Consider the following 20314-nt stretch of genomic DNA (forward strand, 5'->3'; position numbering starts at 1 on the left):
GGTGGGAGCGAGAGGAGGGCCTCCCCCGATGAGCGAAGAGACCATGCAGGTTAATAGGGGAAAATGGGGTCACGAAGGTAGGTGGGTCCCAAACCGTTTAGGGCTTTATAGGTGATCACCTGCACCTTGAATTGGGCTCGGAAAATAAACGGCAGCCAATGGAGCTCCTTGAACAGGGGGGTTGAACACGCCCTGTAATTCGCTCCAGTTAGTAGCCTGGCTGCCGAACGCTGGACTAATTGCTATTTCTGGGCTGTCTTCAAGGGCAGTCCCACGTAGAGCGCATTGCAATAATCCAGCTTAAAGGTAACTAAGGCATGGTCCACCATGGCCAGATCTGACTTCTCGAGGTACGGTCACAGCTGACGCACAAGTTTTAATTGTGCAAAGGCCCTCCCAGCCACTGCCAACACCTGAGCATCAAGTGTTAGCGCTGAGTCCAGGAGGACCCCCAAGCTGCGGAACTGCGCCTTCAGGGGGAGTGCGACCTCATCAAGCACAGGTAGCCACCCTATGCCCCGATCTGACATACGACTGACCTGGAGGACCTCTGTCTTGTCAGGATTAAGCTTCAGCTTGTTCGCCCTCATCCAGACCAACACAGCAGCCAGACACTGGTCCAGTATCCAAGGAGCTTCCTTGGATTTAGGTGGAAAAGAGTAGTAGAGTTGAGTGTCATCTGCGTAGAGATGGCACCGAACTCAAAAACTCCGGATGACCTCACCCAGCAGTTTCATGTAGATGTTAAAAAGCATGGGGGACAGAATAGAACCTTGAGGTTCTATTTGATTTGATTTATTTATTCAAATTTATTCAAATTTGATTGCACAGATTTGGGGAATTATAATACATCAATAAAGAGAGAGATCAAGGAATGGAGAAACTGAAACAAAAACCAAAATATTCCTTGTGTCTACTATTAACCAGGAATAAAGTTAGGAAAGAGATAAACTCAACAAGCACCAAGGTGGAAAGCAAGGAAGAGTAGTGTGAACTTAAGGTATGGCTCAAGAGGAAAGGGGACTGGGATTCAGCCTGTACCATGTGTGAAGTTGGTACTAGATGAATGTGAACTGGAATGAAAGAAGAGAAAAATCAGCAAAAAAAAAAAAAAAGGGGGGGGGGGAGACATGGGGAAGGTAATAAAAATAACACTGCTGTAGAGGTTGGGCTAATAGGTTTTGAACCCATATAAATCTATTTCCAATAGGAAATAAATCATAAAAAATAAAGCACTCAGACTTTTTCAATATATAAAACTTTTGAAGACTACACAACTACGTACTATATACAACAACTAAAATACAACTAAACATTGTTTTAAAAAAACCCTACAGATTTCCCACTCCTTGTCTGATGGTTATCATCCCTGATTAATCTATTCCCTTTAAACAATAAAGTAATCACAGCCATACTTAAAACCACACTTTACTATTTCAGGGATCCCAGAAAAAAAATGAAAAGAAGAAAGAATGTGCAACTCCAGTATTTATTCTGAGGACATCAAGGTAGTTTAGGACATGGTGGTTAAGATAACTGGTAAATATTTCACATGATGCAAAACCATGGAACATTTTGCACGATTCAGACATAACATTATGATTTCATTTTAATTAGTATAACAAGATCCAGTGAAGCCCTAGGATTTATGTGAGGTACTAGAGCAATCTGGCATAAATTTCATTCTTGGACTGCAGATACCAGGATGCTATGGGATGTAAATATGGTAGTTAAGGTAGAATACACATATACAGTAGAGTCTCACTTAATCCAAGCTAAATGGGCTGGCAGAAGCTTGGATAAGCGAATATCTTGGATAATAAGGAGGGATTAAGGAAAAGCCTATTAAACATCAAATTAGGTTATGATTTTACAAATTAAGCACCAAAACATCATGTTATACAACAAATTTGACAGAAAAAGTAGTTCAATATGCAGTAATGTTATGTTGTAATTACTGTATTTACGAATTTAGCACCAAAATATCATGATATATTGAAAACATTGACTACAAAAATGGCTTGGATTATCCAGAAGCTTGGATAAGCGAGGCTTGGATAAGTGAGACTCTACTGTATTTGTGTAAGATAAAAGGTCCCCTTTGTTTAGTTATGTTGCTTAGTTATTTGTGTTCTGTCATGCTTTGAACAATTTTCAGCTCTGTAATATGTGACAAATGAGTTTAGTGATAGGATCGTTTAATTTTATATAATTGTATAGAAATTACCCACATCTCCCATTTTTTAAAAAAGTGGGGAAAACACAAAATGAAAAGAATATAGATAAGAGAGAAACTGAAATGGACATATATCCATCCATCAAGATTAGGGCTTTGAATGTTTTTACTTTTCAGCATCTGGATTTGAATTTCTGTTCATTCAACCATACACAAGCAGAATTTCATCTTCTTACCTCTCCTTTAATGGTTACATGAGAGCTGTATACAGCAGCATATCTTCAGTTCAAGAATATCTTTATCTTTTGAATTTAAGTGGAGCAAATGGTGATTCCCTCCCTCATTTCCAGTAGCCTTTGTTGAATTTAACAGTATCTGCACACTTGAGATGGAACAAACTAGAAGGTTTTAATTCATAATCGAGAAACCATATTTTACCACCCTTAAGTGAATTATGATAAACAGGACCAACAATGAATTTAAATGTCTTGACAGCTGACCTTGCAAAAAGAATACATTTGATTATATGTTTGTTTGTTTTTTACGTGGCATTGAATTGTTGCCTATTGTAAGGCCACTCTGTGTCCACATTGAGCTGAGAAAGGCAGGGTATAAAAACAATAAATAAATAAATAAATAACTTCTTTTCATATAGGAAGACCATTCTTCTCTGCCACTATTGGATTTTTGCAGTGTTGTCCATCAGAGCTATCTCAAACCATCAGGGAACTTTTACATTTTTTGCCCACAATAGCAGAATGTAGGACACTCAGAGGTCTTCTGTGAAGAATTTGCATAGCACTTTGTTGATAAAATCATTTGTATTTATTATCTGATATAGGTGCAGTAGATATTTGCCTTTGTAAAGGATGCATTTCAACTGGTGCAGACTGAAGAAGTAGACCTCTTTAGAGAGGTAAGAGACCTCACATGAGTGCTAGACTTGTGCCTTTCCAGGTTTATAAAAACATTCAGAAGAGGAGTAGAAAATGGTTAAGAAAATTGTGTTATTGCAGTATGACAAAAGCCTCATCTATGCTGCCATATAATCCAGTTTCTGATTCCAAATTAACTGCATTTAACTGGATTATATGTCAGTGTAGATTCATATAATCAGAGCCGGTCCAACAATGAGGCGAATTAAGCGGTCACTTGGGGCGCAAAACATACGTGGGCGCAGTCGAGACTGCTTTTTCTGATGATTTGTTGTAAAACATGATGTTTTGGTGCTTAATTTGTAAAATCTTAATGCAATTTGATGTTTAATAGGCTTTTCCTTAATCCCTCCTTATTATCCAACATTTTCACTTATCCAACACTTTTATTTTTCAGTGATTGGTTTGGGGGGGGGTGCCAAAATTCTGTTCACCTACACTTGAAAAATACCTAGGGCCAGCTCTGCATATAATCCAGCCCAAAGCAGTTAATCCGCACTCTGAAACAGGATTAAATGGCCGTGTAGATTCAGCCAAAGTTTCCTATTGTCTCAAAGAGATGGTGGTGAGGTCTTCAGTGAAAACGCCTTACCGGAACCTAATTCTAATTGCTCATCACTATGCTGATGATGTGCAACTCTGTCTTTTCTTTCCATTTCACTGCAATTGGGGGTGGGGGCGGGGAAGAGATTCAAATTATGTTGGATGGTACTACATTCCTCCTGAAAACACAGATTCCTAGCTTGTGCATACTCCTGAACTCAGATTTAAAACTCAATATCCAGGTTTTGGCAATGGACAGAACTATGCTTGCAGAGTTAGAACTAAGCGTTTACACAAAACACTTATCTTATTGGTTGAAAGAACTACTGGTCCATTTCAGAGCTTTGGTTGTGACCTTTGAACCTCTATACTGCTATCTGAATTCAGGCTATCAGACCAGTTTGAAATAAGTGCATCCATATACAGTGTTCCCTCACTTATCACGGGGGTTATGTTCCAGGACCATCTGCGAAAAGTGAAAATCCGCAAAATAGGGACGTTATATTTACTTTAATATTAATACATTATTTTAGTAGTTAGGTGGCCTTTCTCTCCTTTGCAAGCCCATTTTGTACTTAAGTTGTTTTAGTTTGGTGAGGCAGGCCCCAGTGATTTGGCAGAGAAGGCTGTAAACCTGCAACTCCCAGGATTCCCAAGCCTTGGGCCCTGGCATTAACTCGCTTGTCCCAGGAGCTATTGAAGCCTTCCCTACCTGCAAGCTCCCACTATCCCCTCCCTCTCGTCGATGTCCAAGAGCAGCTCTCCGTTGAGATGTTGTTGTTGCTGCTTCTCCTCCTCAGGGCTACCCCCTTTCTCCATGTTGCTCTAGCTGCCTCTGCTCCTGCAGCTAGGGAAGATGGAATGCCACTCCAGCCGGGCCACTCCATGGTGGGAAACGTGGAGGACTCGGAAGAGGGGGCGGGGTGAGAGTGCATGTGCAAAAGGTAGGCGCCGCTGCGGCCTTGTCCTCCATGAGTTGCTTTGTGTTGTTTAATTGGTTAGTTTGATAGATAGATACCACTTTTGATTGGAGAGCATTAAGGTCCAAGGCATTCTGAGAGTGCCTTGGACCACAAGAAAAATCGTGAAACAGTAAGTCTGTGAAAAACAAACCACGAAGTAGTGAGAGAACACGGTAATGTTCAATGGCAACACACATGGGAAGCCAAGACCCTCCTCCCTTCCCCCACTGCTATCCCCTCCACTAAGAAATCATAAGAAATGACAGACATTTAGAATAATCATCGGTCATAATGGGTCATAATAACAAGATTCATGAATCCTAAGAGGCATCTGTGAACATATTTTTTATACTACTCAAGGGGCCCTTCCAGACAGGCCCTATATCCCAGGTTCTGATTCCAGGTTTTCTGCTTTAAACTGAATTATATGAGTTTCCATTACCAGATAATCTGAGATAAACAGAAACCTGGGATCAGATTCTAGGATATAGGGTCTTTCTGGAAGGGCCCAGAATGAAGTTATTATTGTGGATCCTTGAGTTTGTTATTTCCTACATGGGTAAGGTTTGGAAAAGTCTGTATCATTTTGCCTAACTTAATTACACTTCCCCAGAATTATTAGGATCAGCCCATTAATCTTTCTGAAGTCTCACTTTTGCCTTAAAAAAAGCAGCAGCAACAGCTGAGTTTTATGGTTTAATGTATTGTTTTGTTTAAAGTAACTGTTTTGTATAAATGCTGTTTTTACTGTGCTTTTATTGCAATATGTTTTAACTGATCTACTTCTTCTGTATCTTCGGGCCTGTGTCCCGTGTAGCCGCCCTGAGTCCCTACTGGGAGATGGTGGCGGGGTAGAAAAATAAAGTTACTTACTTACTTACAACAGCAGCAGCAGCAACAACTACTACTACTACTACTCCCCCCATGATATTTTTTACAAACGGGCATATTGAATAAATATTGATCAATGATCTGTTTTTTCACATGGGTATTTATCCATAAAGATCAGAAGAAGAAAGCTACAGAAAAAAAATAAAAATATTGAAATAATGATATCATCATTGTTTTCATGGGGGAAAATGCAAAGGTTTTTCCTCCAATTTACCCTGTCCTATTACAGCCAACTACATTGGTCACAGGTAGCATTGTATTTGGATGCAAGTTTCCAACCCTGAAAATGTATTAGTTGTATTTTAAAAATGTCACTTCCCACTGGCTAAATTGTGAAATTGAATGCATGTTTATCCTGCATGCTCCAATATTAGAAATAACATATTGTGCAATGCCCAGTATGAGATTATGCTGCCAGTAATTTACTTTAGTGAAGGAGCTAATTGGACCCTTGGTTGAGTAGTCAGATTGGCTCCCACAGACTAAAGCTTTTCCTTGTTGTGACAATTGTAATCAGAAATTCTTTGAGGACCATCTCTGGTGGTAGTTACTAATCATAGACCCATTCACTAAACTGCTTCCATACAGAGTTTGCCAGCAATTACGTTTACTTTGAACAGCTAAAGTCCCTTTGAATTATCATACATTAAAGGATCACAAACTGTACTTTGGCTTGCCAAAGTAGCAGCCTAAATTTTTGCCCCATAGTTTACTGTATAAGGATGAAAGAAATCACATGACCTCATCACTTGGAGGCTGAGAAGCACTTCTCCCTACTGCTTGGCACTGCCAGCACGGAGTCTGCCAGATCCCATCAGATGATTTAGAGCTACTTTCAGCGGGGCTCCATTGGTGTCCATGCTGGCAACATGGAAGCAGTGCAGAGACACAGAGTGGAATCCCTTCAGGTCTACACCTCATAGAAGAAGCCAGGGTGGATGTGGGAAGAAGCCTGGGACAGTGAGGTAATGTCATGAGAAGGGATCCCACGACAAACCAAGGAATGGGGAAAAGTGTTACTCTGCCCCACAGTTTCCTCCACTGTTCCCCAGATTCTCAGCCTCCATGTGAATCCATATTCAGGTAGCCAGTCCTATCAATCTTGACTTGGGTTGTTGTGTGTTTTCCAGGCTGCATGGTCATGTTCCAGAAGCATTCTCTTCTGGTGCTTCACCCACATCTATGACAGGCATCCTCAGAGGTTGTGAGGTATATGTAATCTTGACTTGCATTTCCATTCTGTCACCACTTCCATTTCCATTGATACTACCACAGCATTTTGCAACTTTAACACAGTTTGCTTGACATTGCTGTTTGGGTGCAACCAGCAGATAAAACATGAGGATAACCATGATGTGTGAATTCACTTTCAATTGTATGAAATGATCTTGCATTGAACTGGACTATATGAGTACACACTGCCATTTATGGGGAGTTGCAGGGGATAAGATAGTCACTTATCCCAGTTCTGCCATCAGAAGTGATGCTATTAACAGAGTAGCTGCACTGAGTTGGCTAAGCAAAACAAGATCATAGCTTTTCATCCACACTGAAAGGCTAGGTTTTTGCCATTAACTTGGCATAGTATATTGTGCTATACGAATAATATAATATAATATAATATAATATAATATAATATAATATAATATAATATATGTACATATGACTTGTAAGGAGCCCTGGTGGCGAAGTGTGTTAAAGCACTGAGCTGCTGAACTTGCAGACCGAAAGGTCCCAGGTTTAAACCCCGTGAGCGGCATGAGCGACCACTGTTAGCTCCAGCTTCTGCCAACCTAGCAGTTTGAAAACATGCCAATGTGAATAGATCAATAGGTACCACTCCGGCAGGAAGGTAACGGCGCTCCATGCAGTAATGCTGGCCACATGACCTTGGAGGTGTCTACGGACAATGCCGGCTCTTTGGCTTAGAAATGGAGATGAGCACCAACCCCCAGAGTCGGACACGACTGGACTTAACGTCAGGGGAAACCTTTACCTATGTGTGTGCGACACATTTTTACACAACTAAATTTTACCGGGGCATTGGACAGCTGCATCCAGCCCACGGGCAGGGACCATAGTTTGGGGACTCCTGGTCTAAAGTTTAGGACAGGGGCCAGGTAAATGGCATTGGACGGCCGCATCTGATCCATATCTTTGTTTGTCATTAGCCTGGACATTTGAGCTTATCAAAAGCTCATCAACATATCTTTACCATTTGTTTTTCCCAGACTGTGACTTCCCAGAGGGTGTCTCTGCAGCTGATTGGTCCTTTGCTCTCACCAATCCCTGGCTGCCGTTATCTCTCCCAGCCAATCCCAGCACAGAACTAGCCTTCTTTTTTTTCAGTCAATCAGGGGAGGGAGCAATAAGTCTGATTAGCTGTCAGAACTGTGTTAGATGTCTTGTATTTCTCTGCATCTTTATGCTTGTAGGTCTTGCAGTAAATTGCTATACTTGCATCATTTCTGGCCAAACTGTAATAAACCCCTGTGGCTTGTCTTCAACCTAGTGAGTTAGCTTCTTTGTCCCAAACTATCTGGTTTAGCATACACTTGCCAAGCACAGGCTCTCTAACCATGATCCTAGTTAAATCACAACATAATAAGAACTATAACGCACTCCTTTTGAAAAATTACTTTCCAAGCTCTTCCAACAGCATCCTGAGGGCCACTAGTTCTCTGTCTCTATTCTATAATATTAGCTGCATCATTTCATTAGATAAATATTAGTTAAATTATTCTAGTGAAAAGTTTCCACAATACTTCTGTGAAACATGTTGGAGTACATGGCAGTGATAAATAATTGGTGTTTCTGCTTTTCATTCTGTGCGCACTTTCATTTTAATTTCAACAAATCAAACTGAAGGGGGGAAATAAATTCAATCAAACCTTTGAACAACTACTTTAGAATGATTAAAAGCAACAAACTCTGATCATTGCATTTTTAAAAAGACTTTTGTCATAGATCTTGATATTTAAAATGTTTGCACACAATCCATGGGGATTGCTGAGTAATTTGTTTCTTTTAATTTGTAACCATAGAATAAGGAGAAGGTTGAAATATGATCTTTCAACTCAGGAGGGTGGGATTATAAAGCCATCTACTTTAAAGCTATTGACCAGAAATACATAAGGGATGCATTAGGCAACATTCAGGGAGATTGTATTTAAAGTAATTGGGCCAGACATTATGCATGCTTATTTATGAATTTTTAAGGGCAGCTTTTCATCAAAAAAATCAAAGTGGCATTTAAAATAATTAATCATTCATGTTGATGGAAATGGCAAAGTTGGCAAAGTACTCCCTCGTTCTTTAACTGGACCTAAATAAATAAGCAGTTTTGCAGAAGCCTGAATTATTTCTACTGTGAAGACAACATTGCACTGAGCATTAGATCTTCCATTTTGTGAAAATGAACAAGGTCTATGTCACATTTAACAATGGCATGGGGAAAGGAAGCTAAAATCATGCAAGAATAAAGCGGGCTATGTAGTATGGACATCAACATTAATCTTCCAACCAAAAAAGTCATTTTTTAAAATCTATATTTCTTAAATTTCGAGTCCAAGGAAAGCTCTATTCCAACAGTGGGAAACAGGTTGAGGGATTATCTGTTAATGTGGGATTTGTGTATTAGTAGTGTTTAAATGAAATTTATGTCTAGCATGTATTGCATCATCCAGGAAATGCTATAGTGTGTAAAGAGTTAATTTGGTAAGAAGCTGTATTGACCTTGGATATGTGGCTGGAGCCAGATAGGAGTGTCCAGACTACAAGTGTGTTTGTATATAGCTGATTGCATCAGGTGAGATCTGTTCTGCCTGCTGAGAAGATCTGTGCTGTTTGTCTAGAGCGAAAGTCTTATGTCCATTGTCTGCAAGTCTGTTTGTCTTGTCAAGTAAAACTTTGTAAATACTTTTTAACATTGTCTCTGATGTTCCTTCGCTCTGCGCTCAACTGACGTCATTCATCCGCTGCTACGCTGTGCGCATTACTCTGACATTATCTACATCAGGGGTTCCCAAACCTTTAAAACTGGGGGCCAGTTCACAATCCCTCAGACCGTTGGAGGGCCGAACTATAGTTGGCCACCAAGAAATAATAATAATAATAATAATAATAATAATAATAATAATAATAATAATAATAATCCCAAACCCCTTCTGCCTTTGTGGACCAAAAGCATATTGTGGACCCTGACATATGGCCACCTAGCTTCAATGTTAACAACAACAACAACAACAACAACAACAACAACAACAACAACAACAACAAGAAGGGTTGGAAGAGACCCCTTGGGCCATTTAGCCCAACCCCCTTCTGCCTTTGTACTGCGAGGGCCAGATAAATGGCTTCAATGGGCCGCATGTGGCCTGCGGGCCGTAGTTTGGGGACCCCTGATCTACATGGATCTAATAATCCATACTCACTATGCATTCAATTCTGGGTGTGCCCACAATGTTCCTGAACATCTGGTGAGTACTGTTAATTCAATTTAGCCTCATGTTTAGAAAAGTCAGAGTTTGTCTCATCAGCACAGTTCAAAGGGGATGGATTGGCCCTATGATGCCACTCCCAGACAGTTGCAGAACTCCAATTACTCCTGACCATTGTGGGCAACCCAAGCCAGATAAAGGAGATTTGTGCTGAAACTCTGCTGATGTCAACGTGGGACACCTGCAATAGTCAGGAGCTCTCATAAAGCCCCACAATAATCTGTGAACAGTGATGGAAACACAGAGAATAAAATGATAGTCCATTTGGGCCAATGTGCTCTTATATTGACTTTATTAAAAAGGGTAGTGATGCATCCAGGCTAAAATCATAGAAGCTGCACTGCATATATTAGTTCAAATTTCTTGAGTCTAGATTACGATTGTGATGTACAGTGAATTATTGCACAGTTCTGAATTATCTGATATACTTTCCTGTTTAAATTTCTGCTTTTACTTATGGAACTGCTCATCTGGGGACGTTTTTCTCTCTGTCCTCTCATCATCCCTTTTTATGCTAGATCTCAATGGACTTATAATTTGTTAGCAGATTTAATGTGGTGTTTGGAAGATGATGACACAATGATAGAAGAAGAGTTAATCAGATTTTCCAGATTTATAAATTAGGGAGATAATGAACTGATAAATCAGTAATAAACCTATTCTATAGAGTAAGACATTTTTGGCTCTCTTCATTAAGATTTGTATCTCCTGGAGGCAAAGTGATTTTCTTAGAGCAAAGCCCTCTAGAAGTCACTGTGACCTAGTTTTGAGGAGGGGATTCAAAAAATAAAGTTTTTACTTGAAATTCATAGGTAATGAAGGGGGAACTAATGTGTCTGACAGAATTAAAATTGTGATTTTGATGGTTAAAGCTGTAATGAAAGGAAATAAACTGGGAATCAGGAAGCTATTGATCTTCATGTCTAAGACGTTATGCCAGACACAAAGTCTCACACTACTGAACATATTTGTTTATAGAGGCTCTCCAGTCTGGCCCACTATCACATCACCTTGACCTTAGTTGTTATTATGTAGGTAGGTGTTCTTCCACTGTTTCTTTTAATGTTAAGGCTGTCAAAATATGACTTTTAGGCTAATGCCAAATGTGCAGAACTTTTGGTCCTCTACATATTGTTGACTGCAGCTCCCATAATGCTCCTCATGTGTTCTTAATTATTGATCGATATATCATTTAGAAAGTTATATTTCTCTCCCCCCCTTAAGTTTCACATTGTACAGATTATAAAAGCTATATATAATCTTAGGAATAAGAGCTGTTGGACCCATAAGGTTGCAATGCCCAATACATTTGGAAAGACAAACTATTATTCTTCATTACATCTGCCTATATGATGTTTTAATGTAGTGTATGTCTGCAATAGGTGACAAATATTAGGAGGGAAATAATCTTGGACATTTCATATGTCTATGACAGAAACCTGATTTGCAGATTTTTTTAAATTTTTAATCATTTTGTTCATCATGAGGAACATTACTCATATATGTAGATCAAACTGGTGTTGCTGTGTGCAAAGGAAAAACAGTAAAAGCCAGAGACATAAGTAACACTACTAGTAAACACTTTGTGATCCACAAAATTAAATGTGTATCATCAACATCATGTAATCCCCAACCCAAGGTCCAATTTGGAAAAAAGAAAAAGAACAACCTGTTCCATTAATCTTTAATATTTACCTTGGATTTTGGAGCAATGAAAATGAAGGATCATTGAGCAACTGGTAGTACTTTTTAGTGAGTCACAAGATGAATAGACAGAACTAAGTCATTGTCTAGGAAGAGCTTTCATGAATTTTAGATAAGCGCTCTTGAATTCGTACAAGGATTGCTTTCTTCTCCAGGCCAGGATTTAACCTTATTCAACTAATGCTTATGCATGAAAATTTCTAGCTAAAGCTGAATTGTTTTCCCCTGCAATTCCACTTAATGGAATAGTTCAGAGTCAACATTCTATAGGACTATTGTGAGATATATGCATATTTAAAATGCAGGCTGGCCTTCTAGTCAATATGTACAAGAAGATAAACTAGACTTATATCAAAACATTTATAATTCACATTTATGGCCATTAATAATTGAGTATGACCAATCCCCCCAAAAAACTATTGCTTAAACTATGCAGCACCCTAGCTGAAGAGTTTATTTGTTACAAGTCGGAGCACTGAACAATAACTGCTGCATTGAGGCAGCCAGTCATGGCACAGCACTGAGAGGTTCCACCATCTCCACATCTTAACATGCCCCATGGCTGGGAAAGTTCTGTATTTATGGTTTTTCAAGACCCTAATATGAAGAACTGAAGAAAATTTTAAATTGGGTCATTGCCTATCTTAAGGGTATGTTTGGGGGGTGTTTTTGGAGGGGGGTGACACTAGAAAAGGTACAGTTGTGACAGGGCTCCATCCTCATAGTTACATTTGATGGTGCAGAATTGTTAAGTCACTATCAGAGAGATTTTTTAAAAGAAAGTTCTCTTCAACTATGTTAATCTCATCTGATCTACTTGGGGATTATAATTAAATGCAATACTGAACACTGCAATAAAATGCTGAATTTAGCTAGGGATAACCAGGTACTATTAGGCCTGTGCGTGGATTCATTTTGGACATTTGCCTTCAGTTTCTTTGGCTTGTTCAGCTTGTTTGGAAGCTTGTAACAGCATGGCCTCTGCCACCATTTTTAATTATCCGCAACAGAGCAGTGGTTGTTGAAAAATGACTGCTTTCAGTTTCTTTCAGTTACACGTTGAAGGGGGAGGGAAGCAGCCACTAGAAGAAGAAAAAATCCCAGGAAGTGAGGTTTCTTAAGTCCTTTCTTTAAACCCAGGTCTCCTCTATAGACAGAAGAGAAAGAATCCCAGGAAGCAAGGTTTGTTAAGCCCTTTATTAAACTCTGGTCTCTACAAATATAGAAGGGAAAGGAACCCAGGATGTAAGGTTTATTAAGCCCCTTATTAAACCCAGGTCTCCTCTACAGACAGAAGGGAAAGGATTGCAGGAAGAGTGGTATCTTAACTCTAATGCTTTTAATCCAGGTCTTAATGAAGGATATAAGGACAAATGATGCCTAAAATGACTAAGAAAAACATTATCTTATTTTTCTTTGTAAAATGTATACGGTTAGCCTTTTGTAAAATGCTTCCCATAATCAAGCCATGATTTAAAGCAGAAGAGTAAAGGAAAACAGAAAAAATGACTGTAGATTAGAATGGTGCTAAAACAGAATGAGTTTGAAAAAAACCAAGAAATCCATTATTTTTTATTTTAAAAAATAGTATTGGCATACAAAGATTGTAAGTTCTCACATTTCTTCTACTCATATCTCTGAATATTCTATGATGGTAGATCTACATTGCCATATAATCCAGCTTCTGAATCCAGATTATCTGCTTTGACCTGGATTGTAATTTAGTTCAAAAAAGATAATTTGGATTCAGAAACAGTATTATATGGCAGTATAGATCCAGCCTGAGTGAATCCTAGAGAGAAACACTAGACAATGTAGACAGCTAGCTGAACCAAAGTTTAGATTCTTGTGTCTAATATAGAACCGTATCACATTCAGTTATCCAACACAGGAAAATGCCATGCAGCATGACGAATCCGACAGGCCCCACACCCTCCATCACCTGCAATGATGCCTTCCTCATCCAAGAAGGGGGGAAACTGTTCCTGCCTGGCTTCCCCCCACACTCGCCCCATTGTAGGCAACGAGAACACAGAAAGACTCCCATGTTCTTATTCCTCCCTCTTATGAAATTTTCAGCACTTTTCAGGGACGGAGCCCTGCCTGAAGTCGTTCTATGTCATTTGATGGGATCTGGTGGGCTCTGTCCTTGAATTGTGGTTAAAGTATTGTAGGTAAAGGTTTCTCCTTGAAATTAATTCGAATCGAGTTTGACTCTGCGTGGTGGTGCTCATCTCCATTTCTAATCCGAAGAGCTGGTGTTGTCCATCAATGCCTCCTAGGTCATGTGGCCAGCATGACTGCATGGAGTGCTGTTCCCTTTCCCACCAAAGTGGCACCTATTAATCTACTCATATTTGTATGTTTACAAATAGCTAGGTTGGCAGAAACTGGGGCTAACAACTGCAGCTCACCCCATCCTGTGGATTTGAACCACCAACCATCTGGTCAGCAAGTTCTGCAGCTTAGTTGTTTAACCCGCTGCATCACCACAGCCCCTGAAGTGTTGCACGATGGGTAAATTTACCCATGTAATAAAGTCAATACTCACATAATGTAGTTTCAGTAGCTGGACCAGTAAAATAATGAGCCCCTGGCAATGAAAGTTATCAACAAAGCTGAAAATAACTGGTGCTTCAACTTTGCATTAGAGATAACAAATCTCTAAAAACAACCTGGCTAAAGAGGTTATGGAGACATGGGCTAAGTTAAGAAACAAGATATATGGTGGGAATGTCCCCAGTTGAAGAGATTTGGAACAACATATTTATAGAAATCGGTATATTATAGGATTAAACATCACCACGGATGCTAGATTAGCATTATTAATGGATGCCACAAAGTTGAATTTAGAAATGGAAAATAAAGAATTGATGATTATTTTACTCACAGTGGCGAGACTTATAATTGCAAGGAATTGGAAAATAGTAACCAATCTCACACTGGAAGCATAGAATGGGGAGGTATGGAATGCAGCTTTAAATGATAAATTATCAATGGAAATGAGGGTGTTCAGGAGGGAAATTAATAGATCTAATTTTGATTTTTACTGGTCAGTTTTTATTGAATATGTTCTAGAAAATGAAAAAGGAAAGCAATACAATCTTGTTGGTCAGGAATTTTGGATATGACATTTGTTTAATGGTTGAATTACAAATCTTATGGTAAATTAAATGATACTTGCTCAGGCCTTGGTGGTGGGCTTATGTGTTTGAAAAATGTTTACTGTTTTGTGTTCTGTTTCACTGTAGGTTATTAATGTATGTAAATAAAAATTAAATTAAAAAAGAAAGAACAAATCTCCTCTGTAGCCAATATTCATAATTATGTATGGACGCAACAAGTGCTCACTTTCCTTAGTTGTTAACTTCTATCATTGATATAATGGCTGGTGTTCCTTTGCTTCCCTTACAGCCTAATTTCTCCTCTTTAATCTCCATTAATGGATGTGAAGGGGCATCTGAAAGTGCCCTTTGGGTTCTTCTGTCTTTCTGATAATAATGAATGAAAATTTAAAAGTCATAAGATTTAACATACTTCCACTTCCTTCCTTGAAAGACACACATTTCCATCACTATTATCATGACACCTATGAATTAGCTCATTAGCTTGTCTGCCTTTACTTCTGTCACAGTGGCTAAGTTAACAGGATTGATACATTGAGCACTCTCTGTCCTATAGCAGCCTGTTGCTCTTTATATATCCCATGTTTATTGCCTCTTCTCTTTTGCATTTCTTTGGAACAAATTCAAATGGTTTTTCTCCATACATGGATTTCCCAACCCTATGGGGTTGCCATGCCGATAGGGAGGTTAATATGCTTTCAGATTTAGTATACTAATTAATGAACTATGCAAAAACTGTGATCTATTTCATGGATAGGATTTGGTTCCTCGGATATTTGGCTCCTTGGATACTAAAAATTCAAAATACACCTATAGCGAATTCAACACCTCACTGATATGGGGTGCATTTACACTGTAGAATGAATGCATTTTGAAACCACTTTTAATTACATGGTTCAGCGTTATGGGATCATGGAAGATGTGGTTTTACAAGGTTTTTGGTCTTCTCTATTAAAGTTTGTTGGTGCCTCACCAAACTACACATCCCAGGATTCCACAGCATCGGCCATGCTAGTCAAAATAATGTCAAACTGTATTAATTCTACAGTGTAGACACATCCATAGTTTCACAGTGAGGCCAATTTGTAGTGTATGCTATTTGGAAGGGAGCCCAATTTATAGCAGGAGTTTTGTGTTGTGCTACTTTATTTTATTGACTAAAGATATATAAGACCATGGTGCAATACACAGAAAGAGACAGGATATATGAATCATTTTGTAAGCTGATCACTACTGGGGTAAGATATTTATAAAATAAGTTCCTTTTGAGATGTAGAAAAAATGAAAGAACAAAACAGAATAGTTATTTGCAGTGCCACAGGATTAAATGCCATGGTTAGATGACGCTACCCCCCGACACACACATATGGGATAAGGTCCTGCATTAACCATCTAAATCAGTGGTACTCAATCTGGGGTCCCCAGATGTTTTTGGTCTTCAACTACCAGAAATCCTAACAGCTGGTAAACTGATTGAGATTTCTTGGAGTTGTAGGCCAAAAACATCTGGGGACCCCGGTTGAGAACAACTGATCTAAATTATCTCTATATTCTACAGAGTGATTAATGTTTGGAAAGGAACATCAACCTTGCCCTCTTGAAAATTCCTAAAAACCTCCATAGATGATCACTCTCTGGAGACTGTACCATTGTAATAGATATCCCAATCCTGCAGAGAGAACAAGACAGAGTTAATTAAAACCTCAATGGGAAGTGATGTGAACAAAAAAAGGGAACTGGTTTTCAGAATTCTATATATCCAAGAGTTAATGTAAGAATAGCTGTGTTCTAATTCAGGAACCCATGACTAGTCATGATGTGGGTATGTCAAGGTCTTTCATATTAACTGTTAAGAGAACCTGGCTACAATTTGATAATGGGTTATAATATTGATATAAAAGAACAGCTGCTCAATATCCTGCATTAAAAATATGATTATCAATTAAATGACTAAAAATTTTCTGTACTTTATGAGACCAAAAATATGTTGCCTGAGGAACATACCTCATTCTGCCAAATGGTAGATCCTAATGGTAGGCCAACTTTACCCATCATGGGTCTATTTAGAGTCTCCTTGTTGAATACAAACTAGTCATATATTTCAGAAACAAAGTGAACTTTACACTTTCCTTTTATGTGTGCTTTGTTTTGAAGTTTCATTTAGGAAGGAGATCCAAAGGGGGGTAGCTCAGAAGCTGTAATTAAAACAATTCCAGCTCTGCATAAACCTACAGTTTATACATTGTGTAGTACTTGCAAATCATGCAAATTCCCCATACTACGTGTGACTTCAAACCCTAAGTTTATTTACACACCTAAATTCGCCATTCTCCACTTAGGCCTTCAGGGAATTACAAGTCACAGAAGGGAGCCAAAAAGAATTAAAGCAAGAGCTTTGAAAATGTAAACATCACAAGCATGCAAATTGTGTCACTTGAGGGTTTTCATTATTGTTGTAGCACTCTTTAGGAATTGGCAGCATCTAACATTGAAAACCTTTTCCCCCCACCTCCACTTCAGTCACTCTTACTATGCTTAATGTTCTGCTCCTGCACAAAAGAAGGGACATCTGTACATAAAGGAGAAAATGAGAATTTATTATATTGATTAATAACTTAATTATTTTATGGATCAACTAATTAGAATGAGTCCAATTATTCCTATCCAACAGAATGAGGCTTGTTCTTCAACATAGGATTGTATGCTCCTCCGAGGAAAGGTCCCTATGTACAATTAATTTTCACCAAATTTTACAAATGTATGTGTTGTTGAGTTATAATGACCCTCCACCCCCAAAGGATTTACAGTTTGGCAAGGGCTTCACAATAAATATATCATTTTTATTATTTTATTTTATAGTTTCAAACTTGCACTGGTCCAAAGCAGTTCGAATCCAGGGAGCGGAGTAAGCTTCCGCTCTTGGCCCCAGCTTCTGCCAACCTAGCAGTTCAAAAACATGTAAATGTGAGTTTATCAATACGTATCACTCCGGCGGGAAGGTAACAATGCTCTATGCAGTCATGCCAGCCACATGACCAAGGAGGTGTCTATGGACAACGTCAGCTCTTCGGCTTAGAAATGGAAATTAGCACCAACCCCCAGAGTCAGACACAATTAGACTTAATGTCAGGGGAAAACCTTTACCTTTACTTATAAATTAAAATCACTAAAACCATTAGATGGTTTCAAACTTCAGTGGCTAGACAATGGATGGTCACAAAAGTTTGTGAAAGAAAGTCCTTAATGTACATCAGTTCTCTGTGGTTTGTGTAATCACCCTCTGAGCCTTCAATCACTACTGGGATTTCTCTGTAATCATCTACATAGTGAAGCCATTTTCAATAATACTGGTTTGAAGCAGCATTAAATGGTCATTAAATGCATATAGCCCCCAGCAAAAAAGGGGGGGATGAGGACATTAAGCTTCCAAATAAGAATCCACCCTTCCCATTAAATTTTCCTAGATATTATTTCTAGTGAGACAGTAGAAATGCTTCACACTTGGAACTCTTGTATTTGATGCTTTTGCATTCTCTCAGTAATATTTCCTGCCTCTTTCTCTGGATGCCTAAATAGTATTTCTAAATTCTCAGTTTTCAGTTACATCAGTGCTGGAAATTTGAGGGCTGAAAGAAAACTTCCTTTGGTGAAGCTGAATTCTTATCTGGGGTTCAATGCTCTCATTCTCCTTCTCTCAGACACAACAGTTAGCTACACACCTGTCTAACTTGTCTTCTGGAGAGAATGGTTCAAATATCCCTCAGTGATGTAGGGAAGTACTTCATGGTAGAAAACATATGAGAAATGTAGAAAGATCTCAGGCTCAATCCGCAGCATTCTGCTGTGAATCTGGGAAAGATCCATAAAACCACTGCCACTTAGTGTAGATAGTCAGCTAAATGGTCTGACTTAGCATATGATTGGTGCATATTTGCAATGGCCTAATAGTTAGAATGACTTTATGTAAAGCATCCATAGTTTCTCTTGCTATTACTGGCCTCTCAGTCTATAACATGAGTACAAAAGAAATTGTCTATTTGTTGTCATCGTCAAAATGAAGAACCATTGCTGTGTGTTTTAGTATGTTTTATGCATACAAAAGCAGCTACTGCCCCTCCTTACTACTTCTCCTCTTTATTCACTGTTTGGTGAGCACAAAACCCCTCTTTGGGAGGTAGAAGGTACTAGGAGAAGAAAGTGTTAATACTGCTGTTGTTCTTACCCCCTCAATGGATTGTCACCTTGACGTGGTGAGCGGGCTTGCGTGTTCCAATAAACCTGAGGGCACAACCACGGAAGCCGCACACTCCCAGGAGTGGCCACAGGGGAGGATCCAGACCAAGAACAATCTGAAGACCCAAAGACCTCAATGGCAGAGCAGGTGGAGGATAACATGGTCCATGTTACAATGGCTGTGAAGGCGGAAGAAGGCTGCAACAGACTGAGAAGCCACTCTCGTTGTGTTAATCACACCACTGCTGGGACCTCACTCTGTGAAGACTGTGTGTTGACGAGCTGTGCACCAACCTCCACACATTAAAAAAAATTACGTACAGGCGTCTTCCAAGAAATGGAGGACCATCATCCTTGAACTACGAGGGATCACCTAAGTAAGTTAAGTGTTCTTTCATCCTCTTTTTCAGTTGGGCATATGTGTTACTGCCCTGTCCTCCTCTTCTCTGTTAGGGAGGCATCATCATACAAAAACAGTAGTATCTAACAAAACATCTAGCACCTACAACCACACACACACACACACACACACACACACACACACATACAGGAACAAAAGAAAGAACTGGAAATCACACTGAAATAATAAAATGAGAGCTGGCTCCATGTGGTATGAGATAGTAAAAAAAAACACCCTTTATTTTTAAAAAAGCCAAGCACATTTCAGTCTTATGTTTGCTTAGTATTTATGCAATATTTGGGACAAATTTTAAGTTGTTTATGATGTTGACTTGAATATTGTATAAATACTATTAAATAGCATTTATCTATTTACTTATTGTGTACATTTGTATCCTGTCCTTCTCACCCCTGAGGGGCACTCAGGGCAGTCTCACAATAGATGCCAAAAACACAACAATTATAAAACAATTACAATTAAAACAGATAATTAAATCATCCATCACAAAAACGTCAATTTAAAATTGCACAAGTTCAAGTCATAGTGAATATGTTTCTATTTATGTTTAGAATAACCCCTAATGAAAGCCAGTTCATGGTAAAGCCAAAGGCTTTTTAAAAAGTAAAATTTGTTAACAATCACATATTCATTCACTTGGACTAAGCTAATAGACAGATTCAGGAAATATAACACAGGAAGGTATTCACCACTGAGTGACAATCAAAACAAAACTATTCATTCCACTCCCAAAGGTATCTCAACACTTTGCTTACCTTGGAAGTATTTCAGAGCCAGATAAATCCACCTAAAAGCTTGTCTATACCAGACATGCATGCTGAATCGGGG

Source organism: Anolis carolinensis, chromosome 4 (genome assembly GCF_035594765.1).
Source record: "Anolis carolinensis isolate JA03-04 chromosome 4, rAnoCar3.1.pri, whole genome shotgun sequence".
In the NCBI taxonomy this organism is placed as follows: domain Eukaryota; kingdom Metazoa; phylum Chordata; class Lepidosauria; order Squamata; family Dactyloidae; genus Anolis; species Anolis carolinensis.